This window comes from Pteronotus mesoamericanus, unplaced genomic scaffold (assembly GCF_021234165.1).
Source record: "Pteronotus mesoamericanus isolate MK-2021 breed Mesoamerican mustached bat unplaced genomic scaffold, CSHL_Meso_final scaffold_85, whole genome shotgun sequence".
Classification (NCBI taxonomy): domain Eukaryota; kingdom Metazoa; phylum Chordata; class Mammalia; order Chiroptera; family Mormoopidae; genus Pteronotus; species Pteronotus mesoamericanus.
In genome coordinates this window covers 59,867,029-59,893,043 of record NW_026555329.1, presented here as the reverse complement: position 1 = coordinate 59,893,043, position 26,015 = coordinate 59,867,029, and the positions used below count along the sequence as shown (strand labels likewise).

The 26,015-nt window shown below is 38.1% G+C and overlaps 1 non-coding gene across 1 annotated transcript; it reads right to left on the bottom strand.

Moving 5' to 3' along the window:
* Positions 1-7,892: 7,892 nt before the first annotated feature.
* On the bottom strand, positions 7,893-7,999 carry LOC129063620 (U6 spliceosomal RNA). Its single transcript, XR_008528388.1, has one exon. It is a non-coding gene; the product is annotated as a U6 spliceosomal RNA (small nuclear RNA).
* Between the last annotated feature and the right edge of the window lie 18,016 nt (positions 8,000-26,015).

Sequence of the window (26,015 nt, the reverse complement as noted above, 5' to 3'; positions counted from 1 at the left end):
GCTCAGTGAAATTCTTACTTTAGATATTTTATTTTTCAGTTCTAGAGCATCTATTATTCTTCATTTATAGTATCATTTTCAGCTGAGAGTCTCCATCTATTTACTTATTATATCCAGTATTTTCCTTTAAACGTCAAACACTTTTACAATAGTTGTTTTAAAATTCTAGGCTGCTAATGCTAACATCTCTATCAACTTGGGATATGTTTTGGGATATGTTCCCATTGCTTCTTTGTTCTCCAGATTATAGGTCACATTTTCTTGTTTCTTTGTACATTTATTAATTTTTTGTTGCATGCCAGACAGACAATATCAGTACTGTATTGTCTAGAGTCTAGGTTTTTATACCCTTTAAATAGTGGTAAGTTTTGTTTTTTTTTTAAGCAGGTAGATAATTTGCAAGTGGACCAGCTTGATCACGTTGGAACTTGGGTTATTTATTTATTTGTTTGTTTGTTTATTTATTTATATTTTAGAGGAAATCTGAGGGAGAAAGAGAGGGAGAGAAACATCAGTGTGTGGTTGCCTCTCACACACCCCCTACTGGGGACCTGACCTGCAACCCGAGGCATGTGCCCTCAATGCGAATCAAACTGGTGATCATTTGGTTCACAAGCCGGCACTCAATCCACTGAGCCACTCCAGCCAGGGTGGAACTTGAGTTTTGATTTTGTTAGAACAGTCTGTAGTAGCCACAGTAAGGTGTAGATTTTCTGGAGTCTCAACTGAATGCTTGGGTATTCAGCAGGTTCTCTCCATTCTTGCTGGTCCAACATCTCCCAGGATTGGGAAAAATCTAAACTCTCTGTTTAGCTCAGAGGTCCCCAGTAGTTATACTCTACCTGGCTTTATTGAATTTCTCCCTATGCAAATATAGCTTAGTGTTTGGCCAAAGACTCAACAAGACCCCATGCATATTTCTGGAGTGCCCTTCTCTGTACAGTTTATTCTTCCCACTTAACCTGTCCTACAATTACCGACCACTTTAGCAGCCCCACAGTCTGGTATTTGTTTTCTCCACCCAGTTCTGGACTCACTTCCTGCAGCCTTATTTTGTGAAGTGCCCCCAGGCAGTGGAGTTTAAATTACAGATTTCCCTTCTCTTAAGGACAACAATTCTGCATAGTTTGTTGTTTCATGCCTGTAACAGTTGTTTCACACATTTTGGCTTGTTTTATAATTCTTTACAGAGGGAGGTTATCAGTGATACCCATTATTCCATTATTGTAGGAACTGAAAGTTTAAGGTAAGTATTTTCTAAAGCACTTGGTGCCGACCAAAGGAACTGTATGCAGAAGGAGCTGCATAGGTGCTGTCCCCAGAAAGGATCTATGACAAGATAGGCAACTGGATGGTGATGTACTTCTTGTCTGTACAAAAAATATACCACTTTTAATTGTGTTTTAAATGTTAATTTTTGAAAGATATTTAGCTTTTCATTTTTAACCTTTCATATCTTGTTTTATTACTACTCAGTGTCCACCACTTGGCCAGTGCTCCCTCACTGTTGAACTTTTACCAGATAATCAGCCTCAGTGCAACTGTGAATCAGAAGAGATGAAGCAAAATAGATTTAGGAAGGAAATATTTAAATAGTGCTTAATGATAACATAACTTTTGTTATTGTCTTACATTTTTACAGCTTTTGTGTATAAGAGTCCATTTTATTTTCTACAAAACATTATGAGTTAGGAAGACCAAGTTTAACCAGCAACATTTTAGAGATGAGGATTTTTGTGGACTTCAGAAATGAAGAGATTTGCTCAGGGTCACCCAGGTAGCAAAGGGTGGAAGCAAAACAGTCTAGTCTTCTGATTCCAAACCCAGGACACTTTAACCTATCTTATCTAAGAATAATATTGGAAGCAGCAAGGTCTGACAATAAATGTCCTTAGACACTAAAGGAATAGGACTTATCAGAGCCAAAACCAGAATGAGGAATGACCCAACTTTGAAAATAATTATTAAATAATAAGGAATGGCTCTTTTTAAATATCCCTGTAATTAGAGATAAAATTACACTCATAAAACTTACAATTTCATTAGCTATGAGGAAGAACTTTTGCATTATAAAAAATGATCTTACTTTCACATGACCATGGAAGTTACACACTCTCCATTGTTAAAGGTAAAAGATTGAATATTATGTGATTTGGTTGGTTGGGTATTTTTTAACTTTAAGACAATTTAATCTTGTCATTAATATAATCAACATATTTAATATATTTAATGTAATATATTTAATGTTAGAAAGTAGTCTGGAGATTATTATGCTAAGTAAAATAAGCTGATCAGTAAAAGACAAATACCATAAGGACTTACTTATATGTGGAATCTAATGAACAAAGTAAACTGATGAGCAAAATAGAAACAGAGGCAGGGGTACATGGAACAGACTGACAGTTGTCGGGGGAAAGAGGAAGGGGTGCTTGATAAAAGAAAGTGAAAGGAGAGAGAATCAAGATGACAGAGGAGTGATTGGAAGTCACACTGACCTCCTCCCAGGACAAATCTGGAACTACAACTAAATTGTGGAGAAATCACCTGGAACAAACAATTGAACAATAACAAGAGAGGAGCCTTATAATCTTGGACAGACAGAAGAATCAAATTTAACTGGTAAGGAGTATGGTAGAGGAGATGGGCCAGATGCTCACAGGTGGCAGCACCAGAAGGATATTGAAAAGGCCAGTTGGATCCCCCTGAGAAGAGTGGGGTCTAAAGCATAAGCGGGGATCTCCAGCTGACAGCAGGAGAGTCCAAAAAGTACACAGATAACAGCCAACTGCAAAAAGCGGCAGGGCTGCTCTCTGCCAGAGACAAGTGGCTGGAGACGCAAAAAGCTTTTTAAAGGGCCAATGCATACATTTTTATTTGCAGCCATTTACCCTGGTCTCCAGCGGGGTGGGGGGTGCAGAGTGGGCTGGAGGCGCTTGAGAAGAGACTGGGGAAGAAGGCTTTGGGGAGAAAACTGAGAGAGTAGTCTGTGGGTGGTGCTACTCATCCCCTGGTGCTGACTCATCCCCGCTGCAGCAGCAGCCATCTTGCTCAGGCAGACTACTCCCCTGAGCAGCAGTAGTGTGAGAGGGACTCTGCCCTGCTCTGTAGTGTCTAAGCTGGCCTGCTGAGTGCAGAGTGACTAGATTAACAGCTGAGGGAGACAGCCACAGACAGTAGATTTCTGGAAGTCTTGAACAGACAGCCTAAGGTCAGACAGGGTCAACATCGGACATCAGCAGAGGCAGATCCAGAAAGAAAAAAACAGCGGTCTCCTACTATAGAAGTTCACACCACAAAGTCAGGAAATCAAAACCGACCAATTTAAGAAGCAGAAGCAAAAGAGAAGAGTGTAACAAATAATGGGAAGATAAAGAAACACCCTCCAGTTGAAGGGAAAAGAGGAATCCCTAGAAAGAAAACTAAATGAAATAGAGGTAAGTAAACGATCAGATATTGATCGTTTAAAACAATGGTTCTAAGGAACCATTTGATCAGATGAGTTTAAAACAATGGTTCTAAGGAAGCTCAATGAGCTCAGTGAATGCAGAGAGAAGTACCAAAAACTACAGGGAAACTACCAGGAACTTACCACAAACTATATCAGCATGAAAAAGGACATAGAAGCTATCAATAAGAGACAAGAGGAAATGAAGAATACAATTTCTGAGTTGAAGAACACGAAGAGGAGCAAGGGATAGAGAACCTGTTTGAAAAAGTAATGATGGAAAACTTCCCTAAGTGTAGGAGAGAAAAAGTCACACATGTCCAGGAAGCACACAGGGTCCCATTCAAGAGAAATCCAGTGAGGCCCACTCCAAAACACATCATCATTAAAATGGCAAATATCAAAGACAAACAGAGAATCCTAAAGGCAGCAAGGGAGAAAGAGGTAGTAACATATAAGGGAGCCCTGGTACGGCTAACAGCTGACTTCAGAAGAGAAACACTGCTAGCCAGGAGGGAGTGGCAAGAAATATTCCAAGTCATGAAAAGCAAAAGACTGCTCTACCAACAAGGCTCTCAATGAAAATGGAAGGCGAAATAAGGAGTTTCCCAGACTAAAGAAGGCTAAAAGAATACACCTCCAACAAACCGGCATTGCAAAATATGCTTTAAGAAGATCAAGAAAAAAAGTCTATGAATATCCAGTTCCTTTCACAGTCACCAATACTTGATATTACTAATATTTTTAATCAGATTAATTAATCAGATTGTGACAATGATGTGGTTTTGATTGTTACTTTATTATTTGTTGAAACTAAGCCTGTGTTTGTGTATTTCTTGCTTATTTCTATTATTTTTAAAAAGCTTTAAATGACTTTTTGGTATTCTTTATCCATGTTTTGATTAAATGTTTGTAGAATTATTCCCCCTCCACCCCCCAAAACACCTATTAACCCTTTTATAGATGTGTTGCAAATACTTTCCTTTTCTATTACTTGTCCTTAACTTTTTTTATATGTATATTATTATATAGTCTTAAATATTTAATAGAGTCATATTGTCAACATTTCACTTTATAGCTTCTGGGTTTGAATATGTTGCCTCAGGATAAAAAATATTAGTTTGTATTTTCTTCTAAAACTCCTTAGATTTTACATATTGATTTTTAACTCACTGCAATATTTTTTGTATAGTATGTGAAATAGGGTTCTATATTTGTTGTATTTCAAGTATTAGTGGTCCATGCACCGTATTTGTTGAATAAGCCTTATTTTCCCCATTGATTTGAAATATCAATTTACTCATATATTATATTGTTAGACATATATATATGTTTGTTTCTAGAATGTTCATTTTATTTCATTGATCTACTTGATTATTTCTGTGCTGGTGTCACATTGTTTTCATTGCTGAGACTTTGTAATGGATTTAAATTTTTTAGTATTTTATAATAGATTTTGAAATTTAAAAAAACAAATAAATACAATCAATCTGCATTTAAGAAAAAAAGAAAGAAGGAACCTTTTGTGACAACATGGTTGGAACTGGAGAATATTATGCTATGTGAAATAAGCCAGTTGATGAAAGGCAAATATCATATGTTCTCACTTGTAAGTGGAATCTATTCAACAAAATAAACTAATGAACAACATAAACCACAGGCATGGAAACACTGATCAAACTGAAAGTGACCAGAAGGGATGGGGAAGGAGAACAATAGTGGAAAGGAGAAGGGACTAAACATAGAACATGTATGAATGACCTATGGACATGGACGACAGAGTGGGAATTTACTGTGGGAGAGGGGGGCAGGGTGGGATGGGTGGAGGAAGGCAAAGGAGGAAAAGTTGAGACAACTGTAATAGAAGAAACCTGATTTTTTTAAAAAAAAGGAAGTAGGTGAAAGAATTAGCCAAAGAACATATGTGCGTCACCTATGGACACAGATAACAGTGTGGTGATGGCCTGAGGGAAGGTGGGGGGTAAGGGGTGAGGGCTGGGAAAGGAGGGAAAAATGGGGACATCTGTAATAGTGTAAATGATAAAATAAAGTTAAAAAGATAGAAAAGTAGTATGATGCAAAAGCAGTATGAGAATTAGACTAGAAATTAAGACAGTCCTCAATCTCAAACAAATTGGCAGAAAATTTTGCATGCCACTGGATAATCCATGGTGCATTTTCATACATATTTACACAGTGAAGATTATACATAAGGCACACACATATGCGTGTATGTTGCTGTTCCATTAAGCATAAATATTTTATAAAAATAAATTTAAAATATAATATGAGAAATCAAATTTCAAATATGTTAGGGTTGTTTCAGGCATTATCCCAGAACCTACAGGAACTCTGAATGGAAGTTTGAGAGGAAATTTTGTAAAGTATTATAAAAACTAATTCAACCAAAATTTATTGTGTGTCTACCATGAGACAAATCTTGCTCTAAATGCTGTGTCAATAGTAATAAAATAAAGAGACATCGTGCATGTTATGATGAATCTCAGTCATAATATATAGTTAGAAATAACTAATCCTATAATTTAGGTATAAAACTATAATGTAAGAATAATGGAGATCTATCAAAAAAGGATCTAATGAATCTTGGAATGAGAGAAGTGACATTTGGAAAAGCTTTACTGATGAAGTGATTTTTTAAAAAATTAATTAATTTATTTTTTCAAATACATTTGTCTCTGCCTATGCCCCCTTCCCTTGCCCCCTCCCTTCCTTCCTCCCCAAGCCCTTCCCGTTTGGTTTTGTCCATGAGACCTTGCTGTATGTTCCTTGACTTTCCCCTTCCCTTCCTTTTCCCTGCCCCCCGCCTTCCCTCTTGTCTCTGTTGGTTTCTTTTCCTTTCAGTGTTGCTGGTCTTATTTTCCTTGTATCTTTGTATTGTTGGTTAGGTTCCACTTATAGGTGAGATCAGATGGTATTTGTCTTTTGCTCCCTGGCTTATTTTGCTTAGCATAATGCTTTCCAGTTCCATCCATGCTGTCGCGAAGTTTAGTAGTTCTTTTTTTCTTTCTGCTGTGTAGTACTCCATTGTGTATATGTATCATAATTTTTGATCCAATCATCTACTGATGGGCATCTAGGTTGCTTCCAACACTTGGCTATTGTAAATTGTGCTGCTATGAACATTGGGGTGCATAGGTTCTTTTGTATTGGCGTTTTGGTGTTCTCAGGGTATAGTCCCAGCAGGGGAATCGCTGGATCAAAGGGCAGTTCCATTTTCAGCTTTCTGAGGAAATTCCACACTGCTTTCCATAATGGCTGCACCAGTCTGCATTCCCACCAACAGTGGACTAGGGTTCCCTTTTCTCCACAGCCTCTCCAGCACCTGTTGTTTGTTGATCTGTTTATGATGGCCATTCTGACCGGTGTGAGGTGGTACCTCATGGTGGTTTTGATCTGCATTTCTCTGATGGCTAGTGATGCTGAACATCCTTTCAAATGTCTCTGGGCCCTCTGTATCTCCTCCTTGGAAAAGTGTCTGCCCAGGTCCTTTGCCCATTTTTTGATTGGATCGTTTGTCTTCTTGGAGTGGAGTCAAGTGAACTCTTTATATATCTTGGAGATCAAACCTCTATCTGATGTATCATTAGCGAATATATTTTCCCATAGGGTTGGCTCCCTTTTCATTTTGCTGATGTTTTCTTTTGCCGTGCAGAAGCTTCTTATTTTGATGAGGTCCCACTTGTTTATTCTTTCCTTTATGTCCCTTGCTTTAGGAGACATATCAGTGAAAAAATTGCTGCGTGGGATATCTGAGAGTTTCCTGCCAATGTTCTCCTCTAGGACTTTGATGGTGTTGCAAATTATATTTAAGTCTTTTATCCATCTTGAGTTTATTTTTGTGAATGGTGTCAGCTGATGATCCAATTTCAATTTTTTGCATGTAGCCGTCCAGCTCTCCCAACACCATTTGTTGAAGAGGCTATTATTGCTCCATTTTATGCTTCTGCCCCCTTTGTCAAATGTTAGATGCCCATAGAGACCTGGGCTTATTTCTGGGCTTTCTATTCTGTTCCACTGGTCTATGGGTCTGTTCTTGTGCCAGTACCAGATTGTTTTGAGTATAGTGGCTTTGTAGTAGAGTTTGATGTCCGGTATTGTGATCCCTCCTACTTTGTTTCTCTTTCTCAAAATTGCTGCGGCTATTTGGGGTCATTTGTGGTTCCATATAAATTTTTGAAATGTCTGTTCTATTTCTGTGAAATATGTCATTGGTATCTTAATAAGGATTGAGTTGAATCTATAAATTGCTTTGCGTAGTATGGACATTTTGATGATATTAATTCTTCCAATCCATGAGCACAGTATATGCTTCCATTTATTTGTGTCTTCCTTAATTTCTTTCTTCAATGTTGTATAGTTTTCTGCATACAGGTCTTTTACCTCTTTGGTTAAAGTTATTCCTAGGTACTTTATTTTTCTTCTTGCTAAAAATATGTAACGCTTCACGAATTTGCATGTCTTCCTTGCACAGGGGCCATGTTAATCTTCTCTGTATCATTCCAATTTTAGTATATGTGCTGCCAAAGCTAGCCCTGAAGTGATTTTAATGGGCGTATTTTTACCACTTTCCATATCTTCCTTGTCTATAAGGCAGTCTCTTTCAACAAGAGATCTAAATCTTAGGGAAGAGAGGAAAATGTAATTCTAGAACAAAAAGATTATCATTCTACTTTGGATATCAGAGTTGACCTCTAGAATCAATGGTGAATCAAAACTTAAAATCTAGAGTTTGTCAAGAGACAAATACTTTTTCTTAATTTCAAAAGCCTTATTTGGCCCTGTTAGATATTTTGGGGGAATTTTAAATATTAGTGTTGAACACATAAAAGATATAAATATAATTATTTCTATAACATTACTTGTTTGACCTGGGCCAAGGGTAAGTTGGTTTTGTAGAATGACACTTGGATTATAAGACTTAATTGGGAGAAAGATCCAAGATGACAGAAGAGCAAGCAGAAGCTACACTAACCTCCTCCCAGGACCAATCCAGAATTACAACCAAGTTGTAAAGAAATCGTTCTCAGTAGCCAATTGAATGCTAGCTGGAGAAAAGTCTTATAACCAAGGACAGACAGAAGAAACCACTTCACCACAACGAAACTAGCAAGGAATGTGCAGGAGTCATAAGAGGCCTGGCTAGGTTTCCACAGGCCGCAGCTAATGTTCAAGAATGATATTTCAGTGGCTGGGGAGTTATCTCCAAGAAGTGTGAGGTCTAAACCCCAGGCTTAGCTCCCCAACCTGCAGCACCAGAGCAAGAAAGGAACCCAGATAACATCCACCTGTGAAAAGCAGTAGGGTTTCTGCCTGCTAGGGAGAGATGGCTGGAGCAGAGAGTCTCATAAAAGGTCAACACAAACAAAATCCATTTGCAGCCACTTACCCTGGGCTCCATAAAAATGAGGGCAGAGTACTAGAGATGCTAGAGAGAGACTGTGGTTGGTGGCTCTGGGGCGAGAACTGAAGGAACAGCTGCCAGGATCCCTGTGCTAAATCATTCCCCAGACTACACTAGCCATCTTTCTCAGGCAGAGCACTCCTCCCAAGTGACATCAGCCAGAGGGGAAGCGATAGCCCCACCTATAGGAGGTACTCTGCCCTACCTTATGGTGCTTAAGCAGGGCAGCTGATTACAGCTTGAGGCTAGGTCACTGATTAGTTTACCAGCTAAGGCAGAAAAAACAAAGCAGCAGACAAAATGGGAAGGCAAAGAAACAGACCCCACATAAAAAACCAAAATAATCCTCCAGAAGAATAACTAGATGAAATGGAAGCAGGCAATGATCAGATAGTTTCGAGTAGTGACTATAAGGATACTCAACAACAGGAAAAAGGAAGACATAGAAACCATTAAAAAGGACCAGTCAGAAATAAAGAATGTTATATCTGAAATAAATAGTACACTGGATGGAATAAACAGTGGGTTAGATGAAACAGAGGCTTGAATAAATGATTTGGAAGACAAGGTAGAAAAAAAGAACAACAAAACAAACCAGGCAGAACATCAAAAAGAAAAAAGAATTTTAAGAAATGAGGAGAGGTTGAGGAAGATTTTGGACAACATGAAGCATCACAGCATCTGCACCACAGGAATACCAGAAGGAGAAGAGAGTGAGCAAGGTATTGAGAACTTATTTGAAGAAATAATGACTGAAAACTTCTCTAATCTGGTGAAGGAAAAAGACACACAAGTCCAGGAAGCTCAGAGTCCCAAACAAGTTGGACCCAAAAAGGCCCACACTGAGACACATCATGATTAAAATGACATGGCTTAAATACAAGGAGAGAATACTAAAAGCCACAAGAGAAAAGCTGGTTGTTACATACAAGGGAGCATCAATTAGACTATCATTTGATTTCTCAACAGAAATGTTTCAGGTCAGAAGGGATTTGCCTGGAATATTCAAGGTGATGAAAAGCAAAGACCTACAACCAAGGCTACTTTACCCAGAAAGGCTGTCATTTAAAACTGAAGAAGAAACAAAGAGCTCCCCAGACAAGAAAAAGATATAGGAGTTTGTTAACACCAAACCAGTACTGTAACACATGTTAAAGGGTTTGCTTTAAGAAGAACAAGAAAAAAATAGAGGGGAAAAAAAAAAACAGAGGAAAATAGTCTCACAATAAAATGACACTAAATATATTTATCAATAATCATCTTAAATGTAAATGGATTAAATGGTACAACCAAAACACATAAGGCAGCTGAATGGATAAGAAAACAAGACCTATTTATATGCTGCCTCCAAGAGATCCACCTCAGAACGAAAGATACACACAGGCTAAAAGTAAAGGGATGGAAAAAGACATTTCATGCAAATAGAAAAGAAAAAAAGCTGGAGTATCTGTACTTATAGCTGACAAAATAGACTTTTTAAAAAAATTAATTTATTTTTTTCAAATACATTTGTCTCTGCCTACCCCCCATCCACTTTCCTTTGCCCCCTCCCTCCCTCAACTCTTCCCCTTCGGTTTTGTCCATGAGTCCTTGCTATATGTTCCTTGATTTTCCCCTTCCCTTCCTTTTCCCCCATCCCCCCCCCTCCTTCCCTCTTGTCTCTGTTGGTTTCTTTTCCTTTCAGTGTTGCTGGTTTTATTTTCCTTGCATCTTTGTATTGTTGGTTAGGTTCCACTTACAGGTGAGATCATATAGTATTTGTCTTTAGCCCCCTGGCTTATTTCGCTTAGCATAATGCTCTCGAGTTCCATCCATGCTGTCGTGAAGTTTAGTAGTTTCTTTTCTTTCTGCTGCATAGTATTCCATGGGACTATACCCTAATAATCCCAAAATGCCAATACAAAAGAACCTATGCACCCCAATGTTCATAGCAGCACAATTTACAATAGCCAAGTGTTGGAAACAACCTACATGCCCAGCAGTAGATGATTGGATCAAAAAATTATGGTACATTTACACAATGGAATACTACAAAATAAACATTAAATCCAAGGCTATGGTAAGTGACAAAGACGGACACTCCATAAGGATAAAAGGAACAATCCAAAAAGAGGGTATAAACCTAGTAAACATTTATGCACCTAACGTAGGAACACCTATGTGAAGAAAATCTTGATGGACATAAAGGAGAGATTGACAGAAATATAGTGATAGTTGGGGATTTTAATGCCCCATTGACAAAATGGATAGATCTTCCAGGAAGAAAATCAACAAGGAGACAGTTGCCTTAAATGACACACTAGATTAATTGATTTAATTACTATCTTCAGAGTATTTCACCCCAAAGCAGCAGAATATACATACTTTTCAAATGTACATGGAATGTTTTCTAGAATAGACCACATATTAGACACAAGTCTAAATAAATTTAAGAAAATTGAAATCATATCAAGTATCTTCTCTGACCACAATGCTATGAAACTAGAAACTAATCACAAGAAGAACACCGAGAAACATGCAAAGACATGGAAACTAAGTAACATGTTTTTAAACAAGGAATGGGTCAACAAGGAGATCAAGGAAGAAATCAAAAGATACCTTGAAACAAATGAAAACAAGGACATAACAATCCAAAATCCATGGGATACAGGGAAAAGCTTTACAGGCCTATCTTGAAGAAACAAGAAAAAGCTCAAATAAACAATCTAACTTCACAATTCCAGGCACTTGAAAATGAACAACAAACAAAACCCCAAGTAAGTATAAGGAAGGAAGTAAGACAGATCAGAACAGAGATAAATGAAATAGAGTCCAAAAAAATGATACAAAAGATCAATGAATCCAGGAGCTCATTCTTTGAAAAGACAAACAAGATGAACAAATCTTTAACAAAAATAATCAAGGAAAAAACAGAAAGGACCCAGATAAATAAAATCAGAAATGAAAGAGGAGAAATAACAACTGACACCAAAGAAATACAAAGGATTGTAAGAAAATATTACAAACAACTGTACGCCACCACACTGGACAACCTGGACAAAATGGGTAAATTCCTAGAAACATACAGTCTTCCAAAACTAAATTAGGAAGAATCAGAGAATCTGAATAGACAGATTATATCTAGTGAAGTTGAAGCAGTAATCAAAAAACTCCCAACAAACAAAAGCCCTGAACTGGATGGTTTCACAGGCGAATTTTACCAAACATTCTGAGAAAAACTATCACCTCTCTTTCTCAAACTATTTCATGAAATTGAAAATGAGGAAAGGCTCCCAAGTAATTTTATGAAGCCAGCATTATTTTAATTCCAAAACCAGATAAAAACACTAAAAATAAAGAAAAATTATAGGCCAATATCTCTGATGTACATAGATGCTAAATCCTCAACAAAATATTAGCCAACTAAATTTGGGAAAGCATCAAAAGGTCACATACCATGATTAAGTGGGATTTATTCCAGGAGTCAAGGTTGGTACAACATCCGCAAATCAATAAATAAATATGATTCACCACATAAACAAAATGAAGGATAGAACACACATGATCATATCAACATATGCAGAAAAAGCATTTGACAAAATCCAGTACCCATTTATGATAAAAATTCATCGCAAAATGGGACTAGAGGGAACACACCTAAACATAGTAAAGGCCATATATGACAAACCCACTTCCAGCATCATGCTCAATGGGCAAAAACTACAAGCGTCCCCCTTAAGATCGGGAACAAGTCAGGGATGTCTACTTTCACCTCTTATTCAAATAGCACTGGAAGTCCTAGCCACAGCAGTCAGGCAAGAGGAAGAAATAAAAGGCATCCAAATTGGAAAGGAAGAAGTAAAACTGTCTTTATTTGCAGATGACATAATGTGTAGATAGAGAACCCAAAAGATTCCACCAAGAAACTATTAGAGCTGATAATGAATTCAGCAAAATCGCAAGATACAAAATGAATATCCAGAAATCATTTACTTTTTAATACAATAACAAACTAACCGAAAGGGAAATGAAGAAAACAATCCCATTCACAATTGCTACAAAAAGAATAAAATACCTAGGAATAAACTTAACCAAGGATGTACAAGGCCTGTACTCAGAAAATTGTAAGACAGTGAAGAAAGAAACAGAAGAAGATACAAATAAGTGGAAGAACATACCGTATTCATGGATAGGAAGACCTAACATCATTAAAGTGTCCATACTACTCAAAGCAATCTACAAGACCAATGCAATTACTATCAAGATTCCAATGATGTATTTCACATAACTAGAACAAATATTTCAAAAAATTTACATGCAACCACAAAAGGCCCTGCATAGCAACAGCAATCCTGAGAGAGAAGAACAAAGCCGGAGGAATCATGCTGCCTAGTATCAAACTATACTATACGGCCATAGTAGTCAAAACAGCATGGTACTGGCATAAAAACAGACACATAGCTGAACAGAATAGAGAGCCCAGAAATAAACCAACACCTTTATAATCAATTAATATTTGACAGAGGAAGCAAGCACATAAAATGGGCTAAATATAGTTTATTCAATAAATGGTGTTGGGGAAACTGGACAAATACATGTAGCAAAATGAAACTAGACCACTTTCTTACACCACACATAAGAATAAATTCAAAATGGATCAAATACTTAAATATTAGACCCAAAACCATAAAAATCATAGAAGAAAACGTAGGCAGTAAAATCTTGGACATTGTTCATAGCACTATTTTATTGGATATATTTCCCCAGGCAAGGGAAACAAAAGAAAAAATAAGCAAACATTACTACATCAAACTAAAAAGTTTTTGCATAGCAAAGGAAATCACCAACAAAATCAAAAGATAACCCACAAAATGAAAGAACATATTCACTGATGCATCTGATAAGGGGTTAATATCCAAAATTTATAAAGAACGTACAAAACTCAACACCAAAAAACCACAAACAACCCAACTGAAAATTGGGCAAAGGACCTGAAATGACACTTCTCTAAAGAAGGCATACAGATGGCCAATAGACATGAAAAGATGCTCAATGTCACTAATCATCAGAAAAATGCAAACTAAAACCATGAGATGCCATCTCATGCCTGTCAGAATGGCTGTCATCAGTACATCAAGAAACCACAAGTGCTGGTGAGGACGAGGAGAAAGAGGAACCGTTTTGCACTGTTAGTGGGAATGCAGATTAGTGCAACCACTGTGGAATGCAGTGTGAAGATACCTTAAAAAATTAAAAATGTATCTGCTTTTTCTCCTAGCAATCCCACTTCTGGGAATATATCCGAAGGAACCCCAAACACTAATTCGAAAGAACATCAGCACCCCTTTGTTCCTTTCAGCATTTTTTACAATCACCAAGATATGGAAACAGCCCAGGTGCACATCAGTAGATGAGTGGATAAAACAACTTGGGACATTTACACAGTGGAATACTACTTGGCCATTGAAAAGAAGAAAATTTTACCATTTGTGACAATATAAATGGACCTGGAGAACATTATGTTAAGTGAAATAAGCCAGTCAGAGAAAGACAAATACCACATGATTGCACTCAGATGCGGAATCTAATGAACAAATTGAACTAACAAAGAAAATGGGGACAGACTCATAGATGGAAAGCAGGATGACAGTTAGTGGGGGAGGTGAAGTGATGGAAGGACTGAGCCAAAAGTAAAAAGGACTTATGTATATGGATAACATGATTGCTGGGGAGGATGGGATATAAGGGAACCAAATGATAATGAAAAAAAAAATAAAGATTAAATCAGAAATGGAAAAGCCTACCATTCCTCCCCCCACCCCCCAAAAAAGAAATGAATTCACAAGGCACAGAGTGAAAAAAAGATAAATAAATAAAAATTAAAAAAGGCTTAGTTGGGGGATGTTTCCAATGATAGCTGCTGTCTGTTTGATGGTCTTTTTTCTGGAATGAATGAACATATGCCTTCAGCCTGACATACTGTTGCCTGTCTATCAAACTTACCTACCAAATGCTCCTTGCCTTTGTAATAATGAGTAAGGACTGCCTGAAGCCATTTGTTTTCACTTGGAAAGGACAGCAGTGTGCTTTTCTGGCCTTACCTCTGAGCTCTGTGATTTCTTATGCTTTCTGCACAATCTGAATGGCAGGAAACTTGACAGTCTCACCAGCCCTCAGGAACTCATGTTGAAACACTGGGTTGATTCCATCAGGCTGATTGACTTTGTTGTAAGCAGAAAGTTGCAAGTTTATTAGATGTCATCTATTAGATGACACGTGTGTTAGAAGTTTAGAGACAAACTCAGTGAAAATTCAGGAGCCTCTCACTTCAGTGATGTTTTAGGGGTCTAGTTGTCTGGGCCATGTTGAGATAGCACCTCCAAAGTGAAAATGTTATTGCATCTCACACCTCTAACTCTTCAGAGAAAAACTCACAACACATGATTTTTTTTATTGTAGAGGTAACATATATCTTTAAGGATATTATCAAGCTGCTGAATTGTCTATTTCAAATTTACTTCTAAACTTATAATGGTGGGAGGTGTAAACAGTTTTTGGAGGTAGTTTTAACAGGAAGCTTAAAAATCAGGATATGTTTCATAAAGCAAGTATGAAATTTGTAGTTTTGCATGAAGAGGGCCTTAAAAATTATATAAGCTTCAGGTTTTACGATGCCCAAATCTGCCCAAGATCAATTGCTTAGCCATTCTGAGTGGTAATTTCTGTTATCTGGAGGTAAAAGCATCTTTAAAATGAAGAGAAATGGCATTTGTGTTCTTCAACATCTTTTGACAGAAAGCAAACTTTGCCCTCTCTCTGTTTCCCCTCACTTTGACAGTGTTATCTCAAGATGGGACAATTTGCTACATATCAGACTCATAGTGTTTACTTCCTGAATCAAAGAGCGGGGCCTCCCAGAGTTCCAGAGTGGCAGCCTCTGTCCTTAAGAAAATGAGAGTGGCCCTGTGTAGTAATCAAGATTTCTGAAAACAACCCACAAAACAAGATCTGCACATCTGAAACAGAAAAGGAATTTACTGATTGGAAATCATGGGGCTCACAGTGTCAATTGCTCACCATTTGGATCAAAGAGCTTTGAGCTGAAGTAAGACAGAAACAAAGAGAGGTAAGGAACAGCCAGGATGCTGCCCAGGATGCTGCCCAGGCACCATTGCCACTGACACTCGATTCCATCGCAGCCGTGGGTCTAAGCGCTCCTATCGCAGAATGAAGAATCCTGGGCAGAGATACCACACTGGCCTTGCAGAAAACGATATCCATGTTTACTCTACCGATTTACTTGAGCTTCCCCAGATTTATAGATTCAAGGCTGATTAAAAAGCCTTCGAAAATGAGTTACAAAAGATCTATTCTTTCTTGCTCTGCAGCAACATTCTATACAGGTTGGTAGAGATGGTTGAAGGGTAGCATTTAAAGGAGGACCTCTGTGATTAAACATATTTTTTCCTACTTGGCTACTAAGAGCTCTCTGAATTTCATTTGATTTAACAGAAAATACATTCTGAAAAAGGTTTCTTTTGGGGCCTTAAACATTATTTTCTTTGTTTCAGGAAGAATTTAAAGTAGATTATTAAAATACATAAATATAATAAAAAAAAGAAAGTTTAAAGTTAACACATAAGAAAATGACAGCAGGAAATATAAAATCAAACCTGAATTAGGTATAGTACACAAAACTGCGCTGCCCGATCTTACTGGTTTATTGACACAGACATAAATTTTGTTTTCTGCTTTTAGAAAACAAACATGGAAAGGGAGAAATGATCACTGGTGTGATTGACAGCATCCAGAGGCAGATTTGCTGGGAAGAAGTAAAACTACACTAGTAGTGAGGTACATGAGAATTTCTGTTGTAGGTCTTCTTAAAGAAAACACTGGGAGTGTTATCAACAGCACTGGCCTGGAGAGGGTCTGCCTCAGGCTGGCCTGTAGTGTGTGGGTTCTTGACTTCATGTAGGAAAGATTTCACAACACAAGCCCAGGTGATTTTGAGAGTATTCTTACTGAGGCTTGGACAGTGAAACAAAGGAAGGACTTAGGGTAGAAGAAGTAACTGGAGAGCCTAGCTGGTGCTCTGCTTTGGCTCCCTAGAAATGTTATAGTGAAGGAATGAGTCTAGGTAGGGCAGCTGTCAGCTCACAGGAAGTCAGAGAAAAAGGGGGCCTTGGAGACAGGATCAAGCAGCAAGACCTGGAGAAGCTGCTGCTGCCTGCTGCTCCCCTGGTTCCAAGTCTCCTTGAGACCCTTAGAGTTTAGTAGGAAGTAAAAGGTCCATGCCTGAGAAGGGGCATAGGCTTGCTCTAGAGTGCGCCCACACTGTGTCTGTTCTGAGGGCTTTTTATCTTTTTTCCTGTGGATAAGGATCTGAGGGGAGGAGTTCAGCAGAATATTCATCAGCTTTCTAGGTGCATTTCTAATATGCTGATGTGTCAAAATGAGCATAGGGGGCAGCGTTGGGATTATTCTTTGGTCTGCTTTACTGTTTTATTTTTATTTTGAGTCTGTTTGGCTTTTAATGGAGTTTTTATTATTTGTTTTCATGACTTCATCTGTTCTTGGGCTTAGCAAATGACAATAATTGGGTCTCTGTTCTCTGTCTCCCAGACCAGGGAGCTTTAAACTATGAATTCTTTGGTCATGGAGGAGAGGTATGAACCATTCTCAAGTGTCCTTGTTTAGGGGAGATAAGGTCTTGTGATTCACCAGATGGCTGCACGTTGCTCAAATGGTTTGGTCTTGTTTAATTTTCTTGTCTCAGTTTCCCATTGCCCAGGAGTTTTCATAGTTTCTTACTATCCTGCCTCAAGAGGATGTAGTGTATTCCATCCTCAAAAATTTTATTATAAAAGAAAGAGTAAACATACAACTCTTAAAAATTGTTTCATATAGTTTTGATCACACTGGGCTATTGGCAAAATGTCAAAGTACACCTTAATAAAAATGTCAAATAAGGGGCTAGCAGTGTGATTCAGGAATGCAATTCTTTATTTTTTTCCTAAAAGTAGAGATTCTACAGGTATAGTTAGACTGTATTTCAGATACTTTTAAACAAATATTGTATTTCCCCTAATAGAGATTTTAAAAACTTTAAGCATCATTAGTTAATATAACATAACTTATAATACATATTGCTAATGAAATCAAGGAACAATGTTTTAAAAATCAATGGAGCTAGAGGGTAGAATTAAAATTCTATTATGAAAATTGAGGAATCAGGTTAGATAACATGCTGGAATAGACTTGAACATGACAACAACATAGAGGAAGTCTGAGGGATATCTTTATATGCACCAGCATTCTTGCCAGATGAATTCTTTGTTTTTGTCTACAATTAGTCATCTGAATCTAATTTCCTATGTTATATGGAAGGGCTGCAATGAGTTTAATGGCAGGAAATGGAAAAATTTCATAGCACTTGTAACCAAATACTTGTCTAAACCATAAACAAAATAAAACAAGAACAAAACAAAAAACCCAACTCAGGTTATCCTGTAATATAAGATTGAATGATTTAACTTCGCTCATTGGAGACCTTTCTAAAATAAACTGGTTTTAAATATATAGCTAAGTAAGACAGTCCAATTGACTGGGCTGTTAGTAGGGGCATGTTCATCCTCAAGTTGTAAAAATTTATTAGGGTATAAGGAAGAGAAAACCAATCTTTTTTTTGCACAACACTTATTACCCAGCATGACCCTGGAGTTTGGACATGAACTTGATGAGTCTGAGAGACCATTTAACTTGTTTGAACCAATAAAGCTTAAAGAAAGGTCAGTAAAAGTCCAAAAGAATTTTTAAACAAATTTATCAAGGTATAATTTACATATTATACAAAGCACCTATTTAAAGTACACAATTTAATTTTTAAATGTAAATTGACAAGGTTGAGCAATCATTACTAAGTCTAAGTTTAGAACATTTTTCTGCCCACAAAAAGACACCGCTCTCTTATTAGTAGTCACTCCCCTTCTACCCCGGAGCCCCAGTAATCTCTGCCCTTCTGCACCTTCTGAAGTGAAGGCTGCATGGGGGAGGGTGGATCCTCTGGGGCCCTGGAGTGGAGTTCCTGCAACATGAGCTTGCAAAAAGAGGATGAGATGCAGGCAACTTGTACCTCCTGGAGGGCGGAGGGCACCAGAACCTTAGGCTGGGAGCTGAAGGGGGAGGTAGCCCCTGTCTTCTTTGCTGTGCCTGCCTGCAGTAAAGTACTCAGGGTCTAAGGGCAGAGCTTCCGAGGGTTGGGTGACAAAGCAATGGACCAGAGTTCAAATGCCCCAGACTCTCACTGTCATTACCAAAATTTAGTTGATTTTCTTGAATAAATGATTTTCTATTAGCTGTATATCCTTAAGAACAATGTTCAAAGACTTAATGATATTATACATAATGATTATATATAATATGTAAAATTTAATATATAGCAATGATATATAAACATATAATAATATGTTTAAATCTATGTAACTTTTATCAGTTATATAACTTTTACCAATTGTTTTGTTAGGAAACAGGACCTCTGAATACCCACCACTCCTAGAAGTTCTAAAACAATTTTTTGTCATTCTTAAGGGATTTTTCCCCCATGTCAGTGGTGGAATTACTATGAGTAAATCTTTTGCCACATCCTCTCTCATGAAGACAAACATAATAACATACCTAGCCTTTGCTCACCTCCAGGCTATTGCTGTTGGTTTTAATTTAATAATAACTCTTCCCTTCAGAAACTATCATCACCTCCTCTAATTTGACATTTTGAATCTCTGATTAAATACTAATTCCTTGAGGAATGAAGTTTTTCTTGACTTATTAAGACTACATCAGCAATTCCTCTATGATGTCATTGCTTTTATAATTTTCCTTCATAGCACTGGTCACAGAATGTAATGATACATTTCTGTGGTTATTTGATTAATGTCTCTTTCCCGACTATACTATGAGCTTCTGATGGCAAGGTTAATGGGACAGTGTCTATCTTAGTACTCATCACAGGGCATACAACAGAAATTGTGGAATTAATGTGTGAATAAATTCATTCTATGTGCTATATAAACATTAACACATATATGTAATCAGTAATATATGTTATATATATGTTACCACTGAACTACTTCCCAGAGATATTTCCACTCATATTCTCACCAACATCATGTGTAAATTTCCTTGCTCCCTTTCTAGCATCAAGTATCATCCTCATAAAAGTTGGGACTAAAATGACAGAATAAGGAGTGTTTAAATGTGCTTTTCTTTTACTGATGATGAGCTTGAATAGGTTTTGCATGTTTATTGACCACTTATACATTCTTGTCATAGATGCATTTTCTGCTCATGTCTTTTGTCTATTTTTTTGATGTCTCGCTTTCAATAGGACTTCCAGTTTTTTGCTGGTGCTGGCCACTTGCTAGTCTTGCCTAAGTATTTGAGGCTGTGGGACTCTTCGCTCAGGCAACCTCAGACACTGGGCTTCCTCTCCAACCCGTGGCGATCTCCAATGTCTTGCCACAGTTCACTTAGCCAGTCTTATTTAGAGTGGGTGATCTTCTGGGTTGGTGAGGAATCAAGTCAAGTGTTGCACATTCTTCCCTGTCAATGTTTGTTTTGTGCTGCTACCTCTATCTGCCTAATTCCACCTAGTTTCCTGCAAATTCCAACTACTCTCAGTCTCTTTCTTTCTGAATATTGGCATGTCTTTGGGGTTTGTTGATCTCTTGGTTTCTGTTGAAGTCTCTGGCTTCTGCTTCTCCTCTTTCACTGAGCTCCAACCTCTCATGGGTTCTGCCAGTTCTTTCTCCAGGCTTTTTGCCTCCTGTTCCTTGATTGGCTGCTGCCAAAAACTCACTTGTTCAAAAGCAATAGGAGGTCACCGGTGGCATTTGGCTTTAGGTCCAGAGCAGAGTAAACAGTAATATGTCATCAAGCTAGAGTGCCACAATGAATAGAAAAGAACAGGTCATAAAATTGAGAAATTTTGAGGAAGTTAGTAAAAGGTAATATTTTGTTTAGCATTAGCCTTGTTATCTAATTAACAAATGTTAATAGAATCAATTTAATTAAAATAGTTCAGTATATGCAGGCACTGTTTGACTGAATATGGAGAGAGTTTTGTTTTTTTTTTTTGTTTTTTGTTTTTTTTTTTTTAATTTTTTTTTTTTTATTAATTTATTTACTTTTTAAATACATTTGTCTCTGCCTTCCCCCCCCCTTTCCCTTGCCCCCTCCCACCTTCCCTCCCTCAGCTCTTCCCCTTTGGTTTTGTCCATGAGTCCTTGCTATATGTTCCTTGACTTTCCCCTTCCCTTCCCTTTCCCTGCCCCCCCCTTCCCTCTTGTCTCTGTTGATTTCTTTTCCTTTCAGTGTTGCTGGCCATATTTGCCTTGCTTCTTTGCATTGTTGGTTAGGTTCCGCTTATAGGTGAGATCATATGGTATTTGTCTTTCGCCCCCTGGCTTATTTCGCTTAGCATGATGCTCTCCAGTTCCATCCATGCTGTTGCGAAGTTTAGTACTTCTTTTTTTCTTTCTGCTACGTAGTATTCCATTGTGTATATGTACCATAATTTTTTGATCCAATCATCTACTGATGGGCATTTAGGTTGCTTCCAACACTTGGCTATTGTAAATTGTGCTGCTATGAACATTGGGGTGCATAGGTTCTTTTGTATTGGTGTTTTGGTGTTCTCAGGGTATAGTCCCAGCAGGGGAATCGCTGGATCAAAAGGCAGTTCCATTTTCAGCTTTCTGAGGAAATTCCACACTGCTTTCCATAGTGGCTGCACCAGTCTGCATTCCCACCAACAGTGGACTAGAGTTCCCTTTTCTCCACAGCCTCGCCAGCACCTGTTGTTTGTGGATCTGTTTATGATGGCCATTCTGACCGGTGTGAGGTGGTACCTCATGGTGGTTTTGATCTGCATTTCTCTAATGGCTAGTGATGCAGAGCATCCTTTCAAATGCCTCTGGGCCCTCTGTATCTCCTCCTTAGAAAAGCATCTGCCCAGGTCCTTTGCCCATTTTTTGATTGGATCGTTTGTCTTCTTGGAGTAAAGTCGAGTGAGTTCTTTGTATATCTTGGAGATCAAACCTCTATCTGATGTATCATTAGCAAATATATTTTCCCAAATGGTTGGCTCCCTTTTCATTTTGCTGATGTTTTCTTTAGCCGTGCAGAAGCTTCTTATTTTGATGAGGTCCCACTTGTTTATTCTTTCCTTTATGTCCCTTGCTTTAGGAGACATATCAGTGAAAAAATTGCTGCGTGGGATATCTGAGAGTTTCCTGCCAATGTTCTCCTCTAGGACTTTGATGGTGTTGCGACTTATATTTAAGTCTTTTATCCATCTTGAGTTTATTTTTGTGTATGGTGTCAGCTGATGATCCAATTTCAATTTTTTGCATGTAGCCATCCAGCTCTCCCAACACCATTTGTTGAAGAGGCTGTTATTGCTCCATTTTATGCTTCTGCCCCCTTTGTCAAATATTAGATGTCCATAGAGACCTGGGCTTATTTCTGGGCTTTCTATTCTGTTCCACTGGTCTATGGGTCTGTTCTTGTGCCAGTACCAGATTGTTTTGAGTATAGTGGCTTTGTAGTAGAGTTTGATGTCCGGTATTGTGATCCCTCCTACTTTGTGTTTCTTTCTCAAAATTGCTGCAGCTATTCGAGGTCGTTTATGGTTCCATATAAATTTTTGAAATGTCTGTTCTATTTCTGTGAAATACGTCATTGGTATCTTAATAGGGATTGCGTTGAATCTATAAATTGCTTTTGGTAGTATGGACATTTTAAGGATATTAATTCTTCCAATCCATGAGCACGGTATATGCTTCCATTTATTTGTGTCTTCCTTAATTTCTTTTTTTCAATGTTGTATAGTTTTCTGCATACAGGTCTTTTGTGTCTTTGGTTAAATTTATCCCTAGGTACTTTATCTTTTTTCGTGCTATATCGAATGGTATATTTTTCCTGATTTCTTCTTCTTCTATTGCATTGCTGGTGTACAATAACGCCTTTGATTTCTGAATGTTGACTTTGTATCCTGCTGTTTTGCCAAATTCACTTATTAGGTTGAGGAGTTTTTTGGTAGAGTCTACAGGGTTCTCTATGTACACTATCATGTCATCTGCAAACAATGATAGTTTTACTTCCTCCTTTCCTATTTGGATGCCTTTTATCTCTTTCTCTTGTCTGACCGCTGTGGCTAGGACTTCCAATACGATGTTGAAAAGAAGCGGTGAGAGCGGACATCCTTGTCGTGTTCCCGATCTTAGTGGGAAAGCTTTCAGTTTTTGCCCGTTGAGTATGATATTGGCTGTAGGTTTTTCATATATGGCCTTTATTACGTTGAGGAATGCCCCATTGATTCCCATTTTGCTGAGTGTTTTGATCATAAATGGGTGCTGTACCTTGTCAAATGCTTTTTCTGCATCTATCGAGATGATCATGTGGTTTTTGTCTTTTCTTTGATTTATGTGGTGTATCACGTTTACTGATTTGCGTATATTGAACCATCCCTGCATCCCTGGGATGAATCCCACTTGATCGTGATGGATAATCTTTTGAATGTATTGCTGGATGCGGTTTGCCAATATTTTGTTGAGGATTTTAGCATCTATGTTCATCAGCGAAATTGGCCTGTAGTTTTCTTTCTTTGTAGGGTCTTTATCTGGTTTTGGGATCAGGGTGATGCTGGCCTCATAGAAGGAGTCTGGCAGTCTTCCCTCCTCTTGGATTTTTTGGAATAGTCTGAGAAGGACAGGGGTTAGCTCTTCCTTAAATGTTTTGTAAAATTCTCCTGGGAAACCGTCTGGCCCTGGACTTTTGTGTGCTGGGAGTTTCTTGATTACTGCTTCAATTTCCCCAACTGTTATCGGTCTGTTCAAGCTTTCTGTTTCTTCCTCCTTCAGTGTTGGAAGATTATACTTTTCTAAAAATTTGTCCATTTCATCCAGATTTTCAAATTTCTTGGCATATAATTGTTCATAATAGTTTCTGATGATCATTTGTATTTCTGTGGTATCAGTTGTTATTTCTCCTCTTTCATTTCTGATATTATTAATTTGGGTCCTCTCCCTTTTATTCTTGATGAGTCTGCTTAAAGGTTTGTCCACTTTATGAATCTTTTCAAAGAACCAGCTTCTGGATTGGTTGATCCTCTGAATTGTTCTTTTTGTCTCTATGTCATTCAGTTCTGCTCTAATCTTGACTATTTCCTTCCTTCTACTTGCTCTGGGATTTATTTGTTGTTGTTTCTCCAGTTCTTCAAGTTGTAGTGTTAGGTCTTTTATTTGAAATGTTTCTATCTTTTTAAGGTAAGCTTGTATTGCTATGAACTTCCCTCTCAGGACCGCCTTTGCTGTGTCCCATAGGTTTTGGACAGTTGTCTGTTCATTTTCATTTGTTTCCAGAAATTTTTTGATTTCTTCTCTTATCTCATTATTGACCCATTCATTGTTTAAAAGTGTACTGTTCAGTCTCCATGAGTTTCCAAGTTTTTGAAGTTTCTCTTTGAGTTTGATTTCGAGTTTCAAGGCCTTGTGGTCTGAGAAAAAGTTTGGTATTATTTCAATTTTCCTGAATTTACTGAGGCTTGCTTTGTGTCCTATCATGTGGTCTATCTTTGAAAAACTGCCATGAGCATTTGAAAAGAATGTGTATTTTTCTTCTTTGGGATGTAAGATTCTATATATGTCAGTTAAGTCTCTTTGATTCAGTGTTTCATTCAGCTCCACGATATGTTTATTAATGTTTTGTTTGGAAGATCTGTCCATTTTGGACAGTGGGGTGTTGAAATCCCCTACTATCAGTGTGTTGCTATCTATATCTTTTTTGAAGTCATCCAACAATTTCCTTATAAACTTGGGGGCTCCTATATTGGGAGCATATAAGTTTACAATATTGATGTCTTCTTGATAGATTCTTCCTTTAAGTATGATAAAGTGCCCCTCTGGGTCTCTCTTTATGGCCTTTGCTTTGAAATCGACTTTGTCTGATACAAGTATGGCAACGCCAGCCTTTTTCTCATGTCCATTTGCTTGGAATATTATTTTCCATCCCTTTACTTTCAATCTGTGTAGGTCTTTTGCTCTGAGGTGGGTCTCTTGTAGGCAGCATATGTGTGGGTCTTGTTTTCTTATCCACTCAGCTACCCTGTGTCTTTTGATTGGGGCATTTAGTCCATTCACATTGAGAGATATTACTGATAGAAACTTACTCATCTTTTCTCTTTGTACTTGTGTTCCTCTCTGTCTCATTCTTTTCCTTCATCTGCTTAAACCAGTCCCCTTAGCATATCTTGGAGTGCTGGTTTGGTAGAGATGTATTCTTTTAGCTTTCTTTTGTCTGGGAAACTCCGTATTTCTCCTTCTATTTTAATGGAGAGCCTAGCTGGGTAGAGCAGCCTTGGCTGTAGGCCCTTGCTTTTCATGGCTTGGAATATTTGTTGCCATTCCCTTCTGGCTTGGAGTGTTTCTGTTGAGAAGTCAGCTCCTAGGCGTATCGGGGCCCCCTTGTATGTTACTTTCTCCTTTGGAGAGAGTTTTGGATTGCTTGCTATAACCACACCCTCTTTTATTTCTTCATTGCTGGCATTCTGAATCAGTGATTGTGGTTGAAAAAGTAATGATTTGGATTTCTGGACAAGATGGAGGCATGTGTAGACACGCTTTATTTTCTCAAACAAGCAAAAGAAGGACAACCACCAATTCAAACAAAAAACAACAAGAACTGCCAGAAAACTGAACTGCATGGAGGTCTGACAACCAAGGAATTAAAGAAGAAATGTTCGTCCAGACTGGTAGGAGAGGCAGAGATGGGCAGATGGGGCAGAGAGGACACATGGCAGGGTGGCAGCAGGGTGGTCCCACATTCACGTGCAGATAAAGCAGGAGGAACAACTAGGGAGTGAGACAGACTGCGCAACCCAGGGTTCCAGAGTGGGGAGGTAAAGCCTCAAAACCTCTGGCTGTAAAAATCTGTGGTGGTTCCGGTGGTGAGAGAAACTCCCAGTCTCACAGGAAAGTCCTTTGGAGGGACCCACAGGATCATAAAATGTACACAAACCCACCCACTTGTGGGTAGTGGGGAAAGTGGCTGAAAGCAGGGCAAGAGCCGAGCAAGCAGTATTGTCCCCTCTCTGCCCTCTCCCTCACATAC